Here is a 17,828-nt window from a genome sequence, read left to right as displayed (position 1 = left end):
TGCGCGTCCGGAGCCTGTGCTCCGCAACGGGAGAGGCCGCAGCAGAGGGAGGCCCGCATACCACCAAAAAAAAAAAAAAAAAAATACCACCAAAAAAAAAAAAAAAAAATTATGACATGACGTTTACAACCTCCAATTAAAAACTCAGTAGTGAAATACACATTATTTTTCTTAGGCAGAGCCATCTCTTTGAAATAAATATTTTGAGAAGTCACTTATGGTGAATGATATGATTATCAGAAATGATCATAAAGCGGCCTTTTAAAATGAAAGTAGGTCTAGTTAACCCCGTCACTCTTTGTTTCACTATGGTCTGTACAGAGTTTTCTGCAAGTTTGGGAGTGGAGGCTGGGCAGGGCTGCTCCGCTTGTCATGAAAGAGGAGAGGACCGCCACCCAGGTCGGGCACTTCCTGGGGACAGGGAGATAGAAAAAGATTTTCGAGAAGCGAAACACCTGAAATGGATCTTTAAGCAGTTTGCTGTGACATAAACACCCACACCGCCTCCCTTGGGAGAGCTTCTGGAAATCCTACTAAACAGACTTCTGCTCTTGCGTGAGGGAATGCTTTCTGAGTTCTGCTCCCAAGTTCATGCAGGATAGAAATAGAGGCCGTTCCCACAAACGCCGGCGCCAGAGGACGAGGGACAGCTGACATCGGGCACCAGTGGATGGACCGTGAGTCACCTGTGCTGGACGTGCCCTGAAGACAGTCTTTAGGAGGAGACAGGGCTGCGGAGAGGCAGGCGGTGGATGTGAGGATAGGATGAGTCCGAAGGGGATGGAGGATAGAATCCACTGGCCCTGTGACCGGTCAACCACCAACACCAGCACCTGCTCGCATCTCTGTTTTCTCCGTCTGTGTGATGATCTTTGATTCTCACAACTCAGCAGGCAAGCAGGAGCACAGGGAGGGCAGGAAACCAAGATGACAAAGACTCAAAGGAAGTTCTGTCAGGGGAAAAAAATAAATAATAATAGGCTTTCACACCAAGCACTGCTCTGGGAATCCAACTGTTCGCCCTGTATTCGAAGTGTACATTTGCTAAGAAAGCAAAAATAAGCCAGATAAAAGCAATTGAAACCCTCCCAGAAGAAGGCTTCCCCGGCTTGTGCCCTGCCATCACGCCGCCCTATGACCCTCCTGAGCGGGGCGGCTAGCCACAGAGGTGGAGGGCTGTGATTAAACGGGGGCTGGCTGGTGCTGCCGTTCAGACGGAGCTCCTTTAAACAACAACGCCATTTTTAATAACGAGAGGCCAAACTCGGCACGCTTTACTCACTGCTGCAGCACTTTTCTTCCAGGAGGGTTGGCAAATAAGAAGTATAGGGCCTTGAAATTTTGATCAAGCAAAGTGTTTTAAAGGGTTTTATTTCCTCCCTGTTCATTAAAATTGCACTACTGTGATTCTATTCTGTATATAAACTAGATACACACACGCCTGCTGTGTCACTTCTACCAAATGAGGACAATAGGACCCTCCGTAGGAGCTAATATCTCTTTGAGGATCTGTTGGGGAAAAGCCATACATGTAAAAATATAAATGAAAATGGCCCCATATAGATTTATATATATAAAGATACAAAAAAGTACTTATTTCCATCGCTAGGGTATGGTTTTAACTTGAGAACACATGAGAAAAATACGTTTATTGGGTCAGAGAAACAGATCTAGACTTGGGAATGTGACTAAAAGGAGACTGGAGGCCTCTCACCTGATGGCTGAACCTGGGAGGAACTGAATCCCAGAGCCTCAGACGAGAGAAGGACCCTGATTGCTGCAGCCTGGAGTGTTCTGCTCCCAACACTAGGCCCAAGGACTAGAAAGGAAGGGATAAAAAAGAGAGAAGCAAGAGGAGAGGAAGAAAGAAGGAGGCAGGAGAGAGAAAAGAAGGATGAAGAGACAGAGGGAATGATTTCAAGGTGCCTTTGGTCACAGTAAGATAAACCATCTCAAGCCACTTAAGAGAAAAAGAGGGATGTACTATAAAGACAGAGAGGTGATTCATGGGAATCCACTCAAGTGGGCCTTAGGAAAGTTCTAGAACAAGGACCTAGAAAATCTTCAAGCACCCATGTCACCCCCAGGCTCTTCCAGTTCCCCAACCCTGCTCCTTCCTCTGCCTCATTCTGTCTCTCCAGCCCAGCACTCTCCACTTCTCAGCCCTCAAAGCTGCACACGAAGACCTGCCAGTTCTTAGGATCATACACGTATGTCCCCCACACCCAGCCGCGTGCGGAAGCCAGCTGGCCATCTCTGAATCCCAAGTCCAACCTCCCTGGGGTGAGAATTTGATTGGCCCCCACATGCCCACCTCAGTTCAGTACTGCAGGGAGGGGTCACATGATGCAAATGTGGGCCGCCCAGCCCTGGGGCAGAAGCAGGGGGGTTCCTAGGATAAAGGGATCACCCTACAGGTTAGGCGAGGGAAGCCTCCAGCAAGTGGGAAAGGAGGGACAGAGAAACCTGTTTATCCTCCTGTTCTCAGGAAGTGTGACGCCTCCCTCCTCAAGTTGTCAGGGCAAGAAGAAACCAGGTCTAAACACAGGCACACTGAGTTATGTGTCATGGAACCTTCTGGAATCCTTCCCCCTACGTCTTTGCCTCACTCAATAGCTACCAAACAGGAGCAGCCTGTTGGATCCCTTCTTATTCCAGGAAGACCCTGTGGAAAATGAGTCAAAGGTGAAGACCGTCTTCCTTGCCTCCCTTCCCGGAATTATCTCCCCTGTTCCCATCTTACCCTAGTGCCCTCTCATTACTTCCCCAAATGCTACACCATCTCTTGTAATATTTTTAAATTAAAATTTAATAATATTTTAAAATTTTGCTTTCATTTCACTTTACACCTAAACAAGAAGCCATGCAAAGGATGTAGACATCACCTTCCTCACACCCAACAGGTACACTCCAAATCCATGGTCAGTGTAGCTTCTGTGAAGTGGGCAGTCTTCCAGCTCAGAAGATCATCCTATTGATACTTTAAAATCTGTTCACTTGTCACTATTCAGTTGGTCATGCAACCAATACTTACTGGTATGTCTTCTAGATACCAGATAATGTGCTAAACACTGGATACAGCCATACAGGACAAACACAAATTTCTACTCTCATAGAAGCTTAATGACTTGCCAGGAACACAGTCACTGAAGAGTCATTCCACACATTAGAAGTGTTGCAAAAGGGAAATCGAGGGTATGGGAAGAATTTATGAGGGTGAGTCAAGGAACACCTCCTTGACTAGGTGAAATTATATAGACTTGCAGCTTATGTATTAGTTTACTAGGGCTGCCATAACAAAGTGCCACAGGATGCGTGGCTTAAACAATAAAACTTATTTTCTCCCAGTTCTGGAGACCAGAAGTTCAAGATTATAGTGCTGGTGGGGTTGGCCTCTCTCTCTCTGGGTTATAGGCATCCATCTTCTCCCTGTGTCCTCTACATGGTCTTCCCTCTGTGTGTGTCCTAACCTCCTCTTTAAAGGCCACAGTCATACTGGATTAGGGCCCATCCTAACCACCTCATTTTAACTTAACTACCTCTTTAAAGATCCTATGGCCAGGACTTCCCTGGTGGTCCAGTGGTAAAAAATCTGCCTTACAATGCAGGGGACGCAGGTACGATCCCTGGTCAGGGAGCTAAGAGCCCACAAGCTGGGGAGGGCGGGGGCAACTAAGCCCGTGCACCACAACTACTGAGCATGCGTGCCTCAACTAGAGAGCCTGTATGCCACAAAGTACAGAGCCCACGTGCTCTGGAGCCCATGCGCCACAACTAGAGAGAAAAAAAAAAGACCCACACGCCACAACTAGAGAGAAGCCCGTGCATTGCAATGAAAAGCCCGCCCATGCATGGCAAGGAAAGATCCCACATGCCACAATGAAGATCCCGTGAGCTGCAACTAAGACCCGATGCAGCCCAAAATAAAATAAATAAATAAATAAATAATATTTTTTTAAAAAGATCCTATGGCCAAATACAGTCTCATTCTGAGGTACTGGGGTTTGGTGGGCGGGGGGGGACACAATTCAGTCCATAACTGCCTGTTCATTGCTAGCCAGGTGCCCAATCTTGGAAAGTGTTCTAGAAAGAAAACACAGCTGGAGAAGAGCAAGGATGATCATGAAACGTCTAGTAAATCAGGTTAAATACTTTCGACTTTAGATCTTAAAGGTGAACTTGAGATCCTTGAAGGAAGAGGGACATGACAAACCGCAGGTTAGAAAGATCATTCTGGTTTCACTGTGGAACATGAATCGGAGGAACAAGATGGGTACATGGAGACCAGGTGCTGCCAACAGTCCAGGTGGCAGGTGAAGTGGACTCGGACTGGAGGAGACCCCTAGGTCTGGGGAGTAGTTGGGATGTGACTATAAGCCGGGATGGTGGCAAATGCTGAACAGAGCCCCGGGAAGCACCGATATTTGAGGATGAAGAGAAGGAAGTAAGGAGCAACCAGAAAGGTGCCAGGAAACCACAGGAACATATGGTCACCAGAGCCGGGGACCGGAGTGCCCTTAGCAGGGAGAGGTCAGAGGGCAGAACTGTCCAACAAGGGAGGATGGGGAGTGGCCACTGGATGTATTTATCTGGAGGCCAGCGGTGCCCCGGGTGAGGGCAGTTTCAGGGGTGTGGAGGGCTGAAAGATAACGGTCCATGGGAAGGGGAGGTTGGGGAACAACCCTGGAATATTTGGGCTGGGGATGCGAGGAGAGGGAAGGAATCACAGCTGGGAGGTTAGGGATCCCAAAGGCACATTTTCAGAGGGAAAAGGTTGAAACACACTTGAACGATGTTGGAGAAGAGCCAGTAGAGGAAGAACATCAGATCCTGAGGAGGCAGGTGGGAACGCTGGCCTTGGGAAAGAAAAGGGGCGATTCTTCCATCTCAGTGCAAATGAAGCAGGAAACAAAGAGCAATCAGAGCCTGTAATCAAAGCGATGGCATCCCAGCCAAGAGGTGTGTGCAGGGGAAACGCACATTAGAGGGACACTCTGCGCAGATTTTGGATGTAGACAGAATGGATGAATTAATAAGGAATGAACTGAAGAGTGAATACCCAACGCATTTGGCGACAGAAGTACGAATCAGGCCTGCTCTTTTTTTTTTTTTTAAATAAGATTTGTCCTCAAATTGCCACCTGTGCCCCTTGGCGGTTTGGTATCTAGACTAGCAGACAGGAACCATCCCATTACCCCCTGGAAGTAGGCCATCGAGCTACCCACAGACAAGCCAGATTTTTTCTCCAGAATATTTTGAATTAACTATAAAAGCTGGAGGAGTGTGATTAAGCCCCTAAAGCTGCAAACCACAGAGCGTGCAAGAACAGTTGTCTGGGCCCGGATAATTTTAAGGGCCATTGTTATGAGCGAAAACAACAGGCAGACCTCCACTGCGCTGGGTCTTTCCTCCTCCATCCTTGCCCGGGGCCCCTCAACAACCCTGCAGGTCCTAGATGTGCCTGTGACCGGACACCCCACTCTGCGGGCCCCGAGGTCAGGAATAAAAGCCCCTTGGAATAACCGGGCCATTGAATTTCAAACTGAATCACCCCCAAAGGCCCATCTTCTCCAGTTACAGGGCTCATTAGTGCTCAGGTAATGTAACAGCTCCTCCTGCTAATGGCCCATGAGCAAGTGGAGGAGAGAGACCAGCCCCTCTACTACTGCACTGAAGAGAAACGGGGAGGAAACGGTCATTGACTATAGCCCCAAAGATCTTAGTGTTTTGGAAGAACTTCCTACCATGAGTGATCTGGAGCATGAAGAATGGATTCACTAGGAGGCTGTGGTGGTTATAAGCAGAACAGACATTCATCCGTGCGTCCTAGTGACCGATGTCCAGCGTTCTGGAATTTGTCATTCTAGAAGTTTCCATGGCTAGTCTCACTAGTAGGAAGGAGGCATGAGAGATCCCTGGAGCCAGAAGAGGTCTTCAGAAGCTGTGGGGACCGCATGCCAGGAAAAGTGACACCTCTAGGAGCTGCCTGGTTTGCGCTGACTTGTCCCGCTTGAACCTCAGGGTCTGGACAAGGACGCGCTCTCCAGGGACAGTGAAGAATTTGACAGCGACTGGACAACTGGAAATACAGTGGAAATCGACCAAGATGTTCCTAGCATTCAGCATGTGCTCAGAGCATTTCCTGGGCCAGGACTCCACTGGTACCTCTGCCGGGGGCCACGAGAAAAGGGAGCGCCCCTTACCGCCCTGCGGTCTGACCCTGAGCCCCAGCCGGCCTCCAATCACGTTCACTTGCTTAGAAATCAGCTGACCTTCAGAAAGTGATACCTAATAAGGAAAAGGACTTGAAGTTGGGGGTTCCAGGCACAAGAAAGCTAAGAGTAGCCCCCTAATTCTGTGGGGACCAGAGTTCCTTAAAGGATGACAGCAGATTGGTTATCACCACAACTGAAATGTGTTGTCAAGTGCATGGTGCATGGAAGGTGAACGGTTTCTACCTGGTCCTGTTAAAGTCACTCCCACTAAATTGAAGGGAAACAAAGGGAGCATGGCTCCAGGGCCTTCCTAGCCCACCAGGCGGGGAATCATTTCCCACAGGCGAATGACATCAGGAAAGAAAACTGGGGTTCCTCAGCCCGATTCCACTGTAGTCCCAGATCTGTGCTTCTTGCTGTCAATCTTAGCTGGGAGGAAGCTTTGGGGCCAGCTGAAGACCCCAAGCAATGCAGTGGCCCACCTGAGTCCCCTCTCAGCTTCCCATCCGTCATGAAACCTGCAAAGGGATTGACAAGAATCCCAAGAACCTGCCATCTTGAGTGTCCCAGACGACTGCAGAAGAGGAAAGGGATGGGGGACGCCAAAGTTTCACAACCCAATGGCCTTGGCCAGCCCAGGCACGTCACACGATGGGGGAGCAAGAATGAGCCATCACCATGGCAACCAGAAGGACCACAGCTGGGGTCCAGGAGGGCCCTGTGACTCGGCCATCTCTCCTCCTGGGCCAACCCCAGCAGATTCTTACAGGTTTGCCAGGCAGGGAAAAAGGGGGCGTGGTCACTGAGAAGAAACCCGACTAAGGCCTTCCTCCTCCTGATCCCCGGTCCCGCCCCACTCCCACACTTTCTGCGTCCTTGCCTGCCAGGGAGCGAGGGGGCAGTCTGTTTCATAACCAATACGCAGGTTTTGAATGCCTCCCGTGGGGAGGGCTCTGGGCTCTGCCCCAGTGGGAACAACAGACTGAACACAACCCATGGAATGCAAGGAAGCAGCCCAGCAGGGTAGAGGAGCCGGGGAACCCGAGGAGGGCATGACTGATCCTGCCCCGAAGATCCCAGAGACTTCACAGAGGAGGTGACCTCAGAGCTGGGAACACTGAGCAGCTCATTAAGAACTGGCAGATGATACAAACGAACTCATTTACAAAACAGAAACAGACTCAGAGACTTAGAGAATGAACTAATGGTTACCAGGGGGGAAGGGCAGGGGGGAGGGATAGTTAGGGAGTTTGGGATTGGCATGTACACACTGCTCTATTTAAAACAGATAACCAACAAGGACCCACTGTATAGCACAGTGAACTCTGCTCAGTATTATGTAACAACCTAAATGGGAAAAGAATTTGAAAAAGAGTAGATACATGTTTATGTATAGCTGAAACACTTTGCTGTACACCTGAAACTAACACAATGTTGTTAATCAACTGTACTCCAATATAAAATTAAAAGTTTAAAAAAAAAAAAAAAAAAAAAAAAGAACGGGCAGATAGTCCTCCTAGCTGGGCTGGGAACACTTCTCAGCTCCCCAAGGCAGAGGAGCTTGTCTGCGGTCAGGGCCTGGCTCCCGGGAGCCTGGGTCACGCCAGGCCACGTTCCTGGCTGCACGCTGATGGGGTGTCAGGGGCTTAGCTTCCACATGTGCCTCCCGCTCCTTCCTGCCCCGATCCAGCTCCAATTCACCCACCTTTCCCTTCTAAAAATGCTTTGTTCCTGCACCACTTTTACACCCTACTTGAAGCACATTTTTCAACATATACAAAAGTAGAGAAGGTAAATTAATGCACCTCTGTCACCTAAATTCAACAACTTTCACTTTATGGCCAGTCGCATTTCATCCATAATCCTGCTCCATTTCCCCAACCTCCACCCCAGACAACATACCATTTCATCTGTAATTATTACAGAAATTATCCCCAAAAGATCAGAGTCTTCTCAGCACATCCGCAAGACCATTCTCATTCCTTTAAAAAATATCAATTTCCGAATATTATCCAATATCCAGTCAGCGATCCCACAGTCAGGATTTTTCAGACTGCATCCCCAAGATTTCATTTGCTATGTTCCTCTGTCCCTTGACTTTTCTGTAAATGGATATTTAGACCTAGAGACTCAGTGATTATTTTTGGCCAAAACTTCAAAGGCAGTGGCGTTCCTTCCATCAGCAGGTACACAGAGTCTGGTCAGTTATTTCTGTGATGTTAACAGACACTGATGCCAGATCCATTCATTCCTTAGATGTGGTCACGTGGTGATGTTCTAATTCTGTAACTCCTGCATTTATTGGCTAGAATGCTTCTAAAAAAGAGAAACTTCATGGAAAAACAGAATGAATGCTTGATTCTTCCCTTCTTATACCAGTTTCCCAAAGATTGAATTGCTTCCCTAACCTTCTCCAAAAGTGACCAAGGAGCGCTTGATTTTTAGCATTGCTATAAAGGCTTGGATTTCAACATATCTTTAATCCATTGCAATCAATCCCTTGCAGTTATCACTGTAACTGATGTCTGAATTGCCTCATCTTTGGCTAGTAGGACTTTCGCTCCTGCGTGCACTTTGATAGTTTCCATGCTTTCTGGGCTGACAGGATAGTCCAGGCTCATCTTGTACATTCATCTCACTCTTGTTTATTTCAATAGCAGGTCCCCTGACCCCCACCTCCAATCTGTGTCTTCACTGCAGCTAGATTAATCTTTCCTCAAATTAATTTTAGCCCTGTTTTCTCTTCTTGGGAGACAGTGTGCTACAGGCAACAAACAGGACCTTTGGAACTCGGGAGAACTGGGTTTGAAAGTTGGCCACATCAATTACAAGGTATGCAGCCCTGGTTGGTTACATCATCTTCTGAGCCTCAACTGCCTCAGTTGTAAAAATAGGAATAATAATACCTTACCTTACAGGATTATGGTAAAGACTAAATAAATGTAAAGCACCTGGTTTAGAATTCTGCAAATAGTAAGTACGTGTCAACATTCCTTCCTTTTCTTCTTGTTCTTCCTGAGAAATGTTAGTGGTTCCTAGTGGCCCTCCCGTCATACAGACTTCCAAGCCGCCTTTCCTCTGACCCTCGATGCCTGTTCTCTCCACCCACCTCCACTCCAGTCCCACCAGCTTGCTCTCACCCAAGCTACTAGCTCCCACACCAATCTTTATTTACACCGACTCCCCAGTCTTAAATGCCCCACCCGCTTCTGCTTATTCAAACCCTACCTGTCTGTGAAGACCCAGCTCAGGTCCTTCTGTTTCCCCAAACCCTTCAGACCTCATACTCTTCTCATCCCACAAAAGCTTGTCTGCCTCCCCCACAAAAGCAAGTTGGGAGGCTACAGTCTTCCGTAGCCATTTTCACCTGCCACCTACAAGTTAGGACAGAATACACTTCAAGAACAGCTGTTTCTGAAGCTGGACTGGTGTGTACACAGATCCCCGGGCACCCCAACTAGATGTGGGACCGTAAGCGTGCAGGACCAGCTAAGGATGTGCGTGTGCGTGAGTACATGGGTGTGCACGTGTGCGTGCTTGCATATGCATTTGTTAGCACATTCATGTGTGTGCACATAGGTAAGTGCACGTGTGCACACACGTGTGTGCATGTGTATACGTGTGCATGTGATCAACACCCTGCGGGAAGCCAGGCTCCCTGTTGTCCTCTCTGACTCAGAATCACTGGGAGTCCCTGAGGCTCTGCCCTGCCCTCAGATTTCAGCTGGAACATGGGAGGGCCCTGATTTTAACAGAGACCCAGTAATGGTCTCCTTGGGGGTCTCACTTTTCCAAACCAGATACGACGCCATCCGGAGCAAGGAGGAGAGCCATAAATGACTAGAGAAAGCTGCCCTGTCCAAATCTGGCAGCCAGATCCGAAACCAAAGATGAACTCAGCATAGAATTTTTCAGTGGAAGAACCAGCCTCCGGAGAAGCAGCGAGTAAGAACACTTAGCAAGATGGCCTCTCATCCCCAAGACAGGATGACCCCACCCATCGACTTGGCCAACCGTGCCAAGACATCACAAAACCCGGAGAGGCAGCTGTGGCACGCGGTATCCACCTACAGGCCCTTCCTGGACCCCAGAGTCTGTCCCAGGACGGAGTCACTGCTGTGAAGAATGAAAGAAGAAAGTGTGTTCCAGGTGAGAGACAAAATGGAGCTCCAGGGTGGGTGCAGAAGCCCTAAGTGGGCTTTCCTGGGTCTTTCGGGTTTAAAAGAAACACCTGCCCCTTCCCTCAAAAGCTGTTGCCCAGATAAAAGGGGTTTAGCCAAAGCAGGGTTCAAAGCTCAGCATAAAAAAGCAACAGTGATTTAAGCAATAAAACCAGAATTTCCCTGGAGGGCTGCAGGGCACGGGGAGCCCTGGGATGAAGGGAGGGCTGGCCAGCGCCCCAAGAAGAAAATGGCCAGTGAGGAGGTTCCTGGAGGGCCTGGCTGGGGGGTCCCTTGGGACAGACAGGGCCTCATGTTCAGTGGTCGCCTGGCGGCTCTGTCATGAACCCACCCCTGCTGTCGCGAACTGTCAGGAAGACGCCTGGGCTGATGTTCCCCAGGGGATGAAGCAGTGGGCAGAATCCCCAGGCTGGAAGCTCTGTGTCCAGGGGTGTCAGAAAACAGTCTGGCATGTGGCCATCTCCGGAGCAGAAGTGAGACGACCCCCAGTGAGTCCAGAGGAAAGTGGCCTTTGGACTGAGCGGGGAGAGGCTGGGCTCTTTCCACAGGGGAGTGAAAATGGAATCTCAGGTTGTTTAATGGGGTGTTAAAGGTGTGGTGTCGGGCTTCCCTGGTGGCGCAGTGGTTGCGCGTCCGCCTGCCGGTGCAGGCAGTGAAAATGGAATCCCAGGTTGTTTAATGGGGTGTTAAAGGTGTGGTGTCACTTCCCCCGAAAGGGGTGGGGCGCTTGGGGACATCCCAGCAGAGGCAGGCTTCTGGGTCTGCACATGCTCACTGGTTAAAGGCAGCCGCGCTGGGGGAAAGGCTCTTCAGGACCAGAGGATGTGTGGCCCTGCCCTGCCCTCAACCCACTTCCAGTGCTCGTGGGTGTGGAGAGCAGGAAGGCGGGCTTCCAGAGAGTGAAGCGGCTTGGTAACCACCAAGGGCCATCACATAGTAACATTTCATAGCGCTGAACAAAGCTCCAGGCTGTGTTCCAGCAGAGGCTTGAAAATTCCAGGCCCGCTTCCTTCGCAGGCCTGCCACAGGAGCGGCATCTGGGGGTGTGAAAACGTGGGCTCTGCCCCAGGCCTGCAGGACATTCATTCCAGGGAGGTCTGCCCTGGCCCACCCTCTGCGCACCCGCCACGGGTCAGCCTGATTGAGACGGACACTGGTGCACGAGCCTTTACAAAAAACCCTATGAGCCACTCTCTATTCCTAACATATGAATAGACTGTGTTCTTGTGCATCTTTCTGGAACAGGTCATGTGTGCAGGCTCTCCTTCCATGGCTTGCCTTACATGGGTTTCTCAACCCAGGCACCCGACCTACCTACAAGAGGAAGGTGCCCCCAGGCCAGGCCTCCTGGAGGCTCTGACCACAGAATTCTTAGAGTGCCTCTCTCCACTGGGAGCTGGAAATCCAAGCTCGGAATGGTCAGCATAGGGCACTCCCGCTGGGGTCCCAGGAAACTTTATTGTCAGCTTGCTTTTTTATTCCAATTGGTTTTTTTTTTTTTTTTTTAAGATTTTTTTTTGATGAGGACCATGTTTGGTCCAAAGACCATTTTTAAAGTTTTTACTGAATCTGTTACAACATTGCTTCTGTTTTATGTTTTCAGTTTTTTGGCCGCCAGGCATGTGGGATCTTAGCTCCCCGACCAGGGATCGAACCGGCACCCCCTGCACTGGAAGGGAAAGTCTTAACCACTGGACCGCCAGGGAAGTCCCTCAATTGTTTTTAGATGAGCCAAAGGCCAGGTCCCTTATCTGTTTGCTCGAGAAAGCTGCCCTTGTCCTGGGGAATGGACCTCACAAATGATCACACCCGTTCCCTGCTTCCAGCCCGGGGTGGGCTCGGAGAGCCCCAGAAAGAGCCACCTGCCTCCTCAAATATCCCCCGACGAGGACAGGCCACATGACCCCTGGCAGAAGGGCGGGGACTGGGATGAGGCAGTGAGGCATCCTGGGGGCCCAGCACAAGGGGCAAAACCCCCAGGTGGGCAGTGGGGGTGACTCCCTAGCCTGCCTCACCCTGGTCGCTGCTCTGCTTGCAAATAATCCTGTCTTGCGTAGGATCATTTGCAGGTTCTAGAAGTCTCCCCAGACATCCACCTCAAATTCTTCTGCTTCAAACTGAGTAAGGCTTGTAGCTCTTGTGGAGAAAGAGAGGGACAGAGACTGAGGGACAGAGACAGAGACTTACAGAGACAGGGAGACAGAGAGATGCCCCCGGTCCTGCCAGGTGCCCTTTGCATTATCCTCAGGCGGTTTTCTCCTCCATCTCACTTTCCTTATTTTCTTCCAGCCCGATCTCTCCACATCTTTCAAGCTCTGCCGGTAGGATGAGTTCCATGGAATGTCCCACGAGCATCCATCCCCCTCGTAATGCATTTCATTCTCCTTGTAGCTGTTGAATCCTCTGAGTCTCCTCCCTCGTTCACTCAGCGCCCACTGGGTTCAGGGCTCTGGACGGGGCCCTGGGGCTGCCAAGGGCAAAGCGGACACTGCAGCAGCACCATCATTCCGTGGGCTCTTCCTCAACAACAAAATCTTAAAAATTCCATTTTATGGCTCTGTTGGTACAAAGGTGAATATATTAATAATATATATGACAACATTTTCTTCAACCTAAAAGTTCATTTTTTTGCTTCTGATTTTAAAAGAAATGAAAACTAAAAGTCGCGGGTCCCAGGCACAGTGCTTCATGGGGGCTTTGGCCATGGCAGACGGTCGCCAGACTCAGAGCTGCCAGTCTGGCTCACAGTCAAGGACGTAAAGTGGACCATCCTGGGAGCTTCCAGAAGCCCTGTAGCCCAAAGGCACTCAAACAACGACATCAGAACCTCCGGATGGGACCCAGACACCAGTATTTTTTTAAAGCTCCCGGTTGATTAAATGTGCACTCAAGGCTGTGAAATAGTGAGTCTCAGCCCCAGCTGCCCAAGGGAATTACCTGCGGAGCTTTTCGTTTGTTTGTTTTTTTCGGCATGCGGGCCTCTCACTGCTGTGGCCTCTCCCGCTGCGGAGCGCAGGCTCCGGACGCGCAGGCTCAGCGGCCATGGCTCACGGGCCCAGCCGCTCCGCGGCACGTGGGACCCTCCCGGACCGGGGCGCGAACCCGGTTCCCCTGCATCGGCAGGCGGACGCGCAACCACTGCGCCACCAGGGAAGCCCCTGAGGAGCTTTTTTTAAAAGCCCAGGGAAGAGGGCTTGTGCATGCACGTTCCTAAAGCCCCAGGTGATCCCCCCGTAAAAGGGTTCTCCTTCCCTTGCCGGGCGGGGACTTGTATGTGCTCACCATCGTCGCAGACTCCAAATTGCAGTTCTCTGCTGGTTCTGAATAAACTCTCTTTGCTGGAGAACTAGCTGGCTGGCTGTGTGTCTCAGGTCAACACCATTAAACAACAACTCCCCATTCTCCCCCTCCCACCAGCCCCTAGCGGCCACCAGTCTGCTTCCTATCCCCATGCACTTGACTACTCCAGGTACCTCATGTAAGTGGAATCCTGCAGTATTTGTCCTTTTGTATCTGGCTTATTTCCTTCACAACGTCCTCAAGTTTCATCTATGTTGTAGCACGTGGCCAAATTCCCTTCCTCTAAGGCCGCATACTGTCCCATCGTGTGTACAGACCACATGTTCATCCGTGGGATTTTCTCTCTTTCATCCACTGCTGCATTGCAGTGCCTAGAACCTTGCCGGCACACAGGATACGTGTTGAAAGACTGCTTTAAATGAAAGAATCCATTACAAGCACTTCTTTCCGGCACAAGGTAAGCCTTCCCAAAGTATTAGCCATCGTTGTGATTAGCCATCTTCATTCTAGATTCATCCATGTAAACAGAGGGCAGCTCTCAGTACTGCCAGGAAGCAGTGGCATTTCCTCAGGCCACCCCCATGGGCACACACAGAGAGAGGCAGGAGAAGTCACAAGTTAGAGCTACATGTCGCTGGTGCCATTGAACTTGGGAGTCAGAACCCAAAGTTCCATCAGCTTCTGCCTGAGGAGGTGCTCCCTGGACCCAGGCTGGTCCCTGCCATCTTGTGACCTTCTTCTGGGAAACACAGAGGTAGGAGGCCCTGGTGGCTGCCCTCCATCACCCTTCATCATTCTCAGGGACCCCTACTTTCCTCCCAGATGAATGACCCCTTCCAGGAAGGCCCAGAGCAGCATGCAGCCTGGGTTGGCACTTTGTAAACAAGAGCCAGTGAGAGATGATGGAGGCTGTGAACACGGGCCTCGCTCCCTCCTGCGTTACACCTGCAGAAAACCTGGGGATTGAAGTGGGTCGTTATTACAGGGAGAGAGAAGCCCTCTCCACTTTCTCTAGGGACAAATTCCAGGAGACTCAGATCATCCATCCTGAAGATGGTCAGCCAGCAGCCCAGGGCCATCTTTCTTGTCACTTTCTCACAGCACAGACCCTGGCCCCGTGATGGTGCCACCGCCTAAGGTCTCTGCTCCAGCTCGGAGGGAAGCTGAAGGCTGGTGAGGGGTTACTAGGGAGGACAGGGGTGGTGGGGCACAGGAGCGGGGCCGAGGTGTCTTTCCACAGAAAACTCCAGAACCTTTCACCCTCCGCCTGAGCCTCACAGCCCAGAGTTTGATGGGGGCAGCTCCGTCTCTCCTGGCAGATCCAGACAGCTCGCCCGGCAGTCTTTTGACATGAAGTAATAATTGTCAGAGAGGGTCAGGCTCCAGCAGCTGAGAAAACACCAGAGTGACCCTTGAAAGGCAAGCAAGCCCTGCAGAATCAGACGCAGCCCATTAGCGGGTCAGAGGACCTGCCCCCACTGACATTTGCAACGTCACTGTCGCATCAGGAAATGTGACGGGAGAGACACCCTCTGTGTAGTCACCTTGATGGGGTGTGTGCCAAGCTCTCCTTCCGAGTGGCTGTAACACCAGAGTAAAAAAAACAATAGAAGGCTGTTCACGGGTGTTTCTGCCTTAATACAAGAGGAACAACTAACCACAGGAATTTTGAAGATGACAGAAAAGCACACTGATGAAATAAATTGCCCATAATTTCATCCTTAAGAGATGAGAGCTGCTGCCTCTATGTCATAGAGTCCTTGGATCTCTGTCAATGTGTATATGTGTGTGTATGCATGTGTATGCATGTATATTACATGCATGTATATGCACATACATTATGTGTATGTATGTATGTATGCATGTATATTATGTATGTGTATGTATATTATATGCATGTATATATAGTGTGTAGTGTATATGTGTAGGTACATGCATGTACATGTGTGTATGTGTATATGTCTATAAATGTGTATTATGTGCATGTATGTATGTGTTAAGTGTGTGTATATTATGCGCATATATGTGTATATTATTTGTATATGTGTATGCATATGCATGTGTCTACATGTATGTATGGGTATGTGTACGCATAGTGTGTATATGTGTACACATTATGCGCATATATGTGTATCTATATATGTATGTCTACATGTATATGCATATGTATGTGTAAGTGTATGTATGTATATTATGTGCATGTATATGTGTATATTATGTGTATGTATGTGCATATTGTGTGTAAGTGCACAAGTATGTGTGTATATTGTGTGCATGTATATGTACATATACATGTGTTAAATGTAATGCATATGCATGTGTCTACATGTATGTATGGGTATGTGTACGCATAGTGTGTGTGTATATGTGTACACATTATGCGCATATATGTGTATCTATATATGTATGTCTACATGTATATGCATATGTATGTGTAAGTGTATGTATGTATATTATGTGCATGTATATGTGTATATTATGTGTATGTATGTGCATATTGTGTGTAAGTGCACAAGTATGTGTGTATATTGTGTGCATGTATATGTACATATACATGTGTTAAATGTATGCATATTATGTGCATTTATGTGTGTATTATGTGCATGTATATGTAGGCAGTTATATTTTTATGAGGACACACTTTTATTTGTAACAAAAGTCAATCACCAGGATAAGAAAAGATGCTGTGAGATCAGGGGCATTTTGGTATTTAAAGCTTTAAAAATGTTTGTAGACATCTTTAATATATTTCTATAGCAGCATTTTCCAAACTGTGTCCCACAAAACACACACATGAATTAAAATAAAAGCTGGGACCTGCTGCTGACCAGCTAGAGATTCCAGGGCACACAGAGACCCTGAGAAACCCTGTAGCAAAATCCATTAAGCATGGTTTACCCAGCACTGTCAGCCACGGACCACCTTTCTTCATGAGACCACTGATCCTTGCTGGTCTGCGCGATAAAGGGAACCAACTTTTCTCACACCCTTTCCTGAAGCCGGGGTCCAATCCTTTCCAGTTCTCCTGGGCCTGAGGAGGGGCCAGTCCAATATCACTGGGGGAATTCTGAAAGCAAAAAGGAGAGGGAAAGCGGCTGAGATTCTATGTAACATAATACTTTCCCTGCACATTTCCCCAGCTCCTCCTGGGCAAGGGGTGAGGCAGATGACCGGAAGGGAATTAAAATCATTGGTTCTCTAGTACACTGCCTGACCTTTGACTCACTTTCTCACTCTCACCAAAACATGGGGAAGGATGGGAAGGGGGGTCAACAGGCAGTGGGAAAAGGAGAAGACATTCAGGAACCTTTTTTTAAACACAGATCTTCACTCTTTTTCTTGCTCTTTTTTTTAAAAATTAGGATTACACTGTATTGATTGCTTTTGTAATCTGCTTTTTCACTTAGTATATCATGAGAATTTTCTCAGGGCATTAAATAGTCTTCTAAAACATAATTTTTAATTACTTCATATAATTCTCTCTTGCAGATAAATACCATGATTTTTACCCAGTGTGCCAGATATCAATTGTTTGCCTATTGGATCCAAATTCACCCTTCAGTACCTGCTCTGTGATAAGGGGCTGTGTGTGCTCTCAGCATTTCTCCTTTACTGTGAGAGCAATGCTAAACTTTGTCAGAAGACAGCGTGAGAGAGACATTGCAGGAAAAGGCCAGGTTCTCTTCCCACATTTCAGGGTGAGGGGTTTGCCCTTTTTCACTTCTATCACACTGTCAGTTGTGTGTATGCACGTGCACACGCATGAACGCCCGGTGGTGCTCTGCCCTAGCACACAGGCAGCCTTGGCCCAGGCTGGTGACCACCCAGCTGCAGTGGGGACACTGCTGTGCTCCCCCAGCCTCACGTGGGCAGCAGTGCGTTGACCCCTCTGTGCACCCACCTATAAGCCCCCCTCGCCTGTGCTCTAGACACAGGTTCCTGCTGCCCAGGGACATGGGCCAGCTCTGGCCAAGGCCACCAGTGGACTTCTGTCCCAGTCAGTGACCCCCAACCACACCTGCTTCGACCATGGTGAACCCCCTTCCAAGTCTGCCCTTTCTGGGCTGTCTCCCTGCCCTAGGGCACCCCTTAGAGTTCTCTTTCCATCTTTATAGCCACTTTCCTATCACTG

General features: G+C 49.1%; 1 long non-coding RNA gene across 2 annotated transcripts; it reads right to left on the bottom strand.

Annotated features, from left to right (window-relative positions):
- Window positions 1-257: 257 nt before the first annotated feature.
- Window positions 258-17,464, bottom strand: LOC129392515 (uncharacterized). Of its 2 annotated transcripts, none has more exons than XR_008618514.1 (4): window positions 16,595-17,464; window positions 13,870-15,277; window positions 12,584-12,953; window positions 258-950 (listed from the first exon to the last, which is right to left on the bottom strand). It is a non-coding gene; the product is annotated as an uncharacterized lncRNA (long non-coding RNA). The 2 variants fall into 2 exon arrangements; XR_008618515.1 differs by having other exon boundaries at window positions 13,870-14,652.
- Between the last annotated feature and the right edge of the window lie 364 nt (window positions 17,465-17,828).

Source organism: Physeter macrocephalus, chromosome 11 (genome assembly GCF_002837175.3).
Source record: "Physeter macrocephalus isolate SW-GA chromosome 11, ASM283717v5, whole genome shotgun sequence".
NCBI classification, from domain to species: Eukaryota; Metazoa; Chordata; class Mammalia; order Artiodactyla; family Physeteridae; genus Physeter; species Physeter macrocephalus.
Note: the sequence above shows the minus strand (reverse complement) of the source record. Positions and strands in the feature narration are given on the sequence as shown.